This window comes from Rattus rattus, chromosome 7 (assembly GCF_011064425.1).
Source record: "Rattus rattus isolate New Zealand chromosome 7, Rrattus_CSIRO_v1, whole genome shotgun sequence".
Taxonomy (NCBI): domain Eukaryota; kingdom Metazoa; phylum Chordata; class Mammalia; order Rodentia; family Muridae; genus Rattus; species Rattus rattus.
This window is the reverse complement of record NC_046160.1, coordinates 56,715,164-56,717,749: the sequence shown is the minus strand read 5'-3', so window position 1 is coordinate 56,717,749 and position 2,586 is coordinate 56,715,164.

Here is a 2,586-nt window from a genome sequence, read left to right as displayed (position 1 = left end):
TATATTCCTGTTATGCATTGTGCTGGTTTAGTAAATTAGTGATTTATTTTAACTCACATTTTCTTTAAAGAAAGGTCTCTGTTTTTATTTGATAACTTGTAAAATAGATTTAGTTTACTTATATTTGTGTGTGTGTACGCGTGTGTGTGTGCACGTGTGTGTATGTTGTATGCATGTTTGTGTACACATTACATGTGGGTGTTCCCTGTGGAGGCCAGAAAAAATGTGTCAGATGACTTAGAGCTGGAGTTACAGGTGTTTGTGAGCCACCTGATGTGTGCTTTGGAACCCGAACTCAGGTACAAATTAAGAGAACCAAAGTCTCTATCCAGTGAGTAGTCTTTTAAGCACCTCTTGCAGTTTTTCAAGAAATGGAGAGTCATCATATCATCTCTTTAACATAAGTTTTACATTTTGCTTTTTTAAATTCCTCAATTTCGTTCTTTATTACCTATGATGCCATAATTCTTTTATATAAACATATACATTCTATTATTGTATAATTATGTGGTTTTCTTATGTATGCCTTATTTTTGGCATTTTAGATAGTATTATTAAAATGTATTTCTTTTTTAACCTATTTAACTATTTTATTTAACATCCAATAGTCATCTACTGGTAGTCAACCTGTGAGTCATGATCCCTTTGATAGTCAATAATTCTTTCACAAGGGGTCACCTAAGACCATTGGAAAACACAGATCTATACATTCTGATTCATAATGAAGCAAATTATAGTTATGAAGTAGCAACAAATCACCACAATATAAAGAATTGTATTGAACAGGGCAGGGTCACCATCACAAGAGAAAATACAAAATGTATTTCTTAAAGCAATATAGTTCTTTTAACAATCTGTAATTTCCATGCATTTTTCTTGTAGCATAATGATTGACACCTCTAACTTCTTCATGACCATTTTAATTATTCTTACTGCATTTTATATTGATTTTCATTTTTCTTTTCTAAACTGCTTTGACTTGGTGAGCTGCAATTAATTATTTACCAATTAGTAGGTTCTGCCTTACTTTTGATGCCAAAATGATTAATTTTGTTCCCTCCTGCTGGGATAGTCAAGCACATAGCTTTTCAATGTACATTTAGAACTGAAGGATTAAAGCTGTGTTTAGTGGTACACTTCTTCTCCTACAGCCCCAGTCTTCATAAGTCCTGACTCAAATAACCCTGTGAACCCTGTGAAATACGTTCACATCTCTCCTCTCTTATTTAATCTGTTTTCTTCAACAGTCAGAGCTGTGTTTCTATTTCATCCCCAGTCCTATTCTGTGCTTTCTGCTATACTGTTAAATTTTCAGTTATGGATTCTACAAGTCTTTCTTAAGTATGCTTCTTCTCCAGGATTCTAAAGTATGTGCTATGTTTCTGTGAACAAGTAATATGTTTTATCATTCTTTATCATTTATAATGAGGTACAGGAAATTATGTGTGATGTATGTGGTTTCATCAGCTTGTGTGTACACACAAATATGAATGAATTAAACTTGGCATTTTACTGGCTAATGTTAAAAGGGGTTGTGAGATAAGCAAACGCCCATCAAAACTATGAATATGCAAATTCCTGGGTATATTCTGAAAAACTGTAGTTAAAAAAGATGAGTCTGCTCAAGTAGACCTTACACGTTATGTGGAGTGCATAAAAGAATAATACACATCAACACAAGTGAAATTTAATTCTCATGTACTATTTCCTCCATGGTAGACACATTTTAATAAACAAAGCAAAATACTATTTATGTGCCATTTCTAAAAGTCATTCATTCTTGAGCCAAATTAGTAAAAAAAAAATTTAATAACTTGTCATTTGTGACAGGAAAGTCATCAGATTTTGATGGTTCATTTTATGATCTAGAAATAACATTTTTATGTTATGCTGATGTCATATTAACTCTCTTCAAAAAGCTCAAAGTAACAACGATTAAAACACATAAAAGTTTTCATTTTCATAGAGGATGTTTAAGTACCATAAGATAAAATTAAAAACAGAGGTTGAGGCAATGGATGAGCCGGTACAGTTCTTGTCACCAAGCAGAAGTGCCAGCAGCCAATCACCAACACCCATATAACCTGGACACAGTTGCCCTATTCCTATAGTTTCAGTATTATAGAGACAAGTAGAGCTGGGACTCTAAGATTTGTTGGGTAGCCAGAATAGTTGAAACTCAAGGTTAACTTAGAGACCCTGTCTCAAAACAGATGGTGGAGAGCAATTTAGGAAGATAACCAATGTTGAGCTCTGACCTCCATACACAAACATGAGCATACACACAAGCACATAACAGAGTCTTTGTGAACACACAGAGACACACAGAGACACACACACAAGCACACACACACACATGAACACCACTACACACAAATAAATTTAAAACTAAAGAATTATTCTGCTTAGTTTCTGATAAGCTCCTGCTCATTTATCATTGCTAAGACATGAATGTTCTATGGTGATCACATGTATGACTCTTAACATGGGTAGGATTAAATTGAAGACAATTTCTCATTGCACTTACTGGGAATATTATGCAAACCCACATGAGATTAGCACTTTAAAAACAGTGAACAAAGAGGT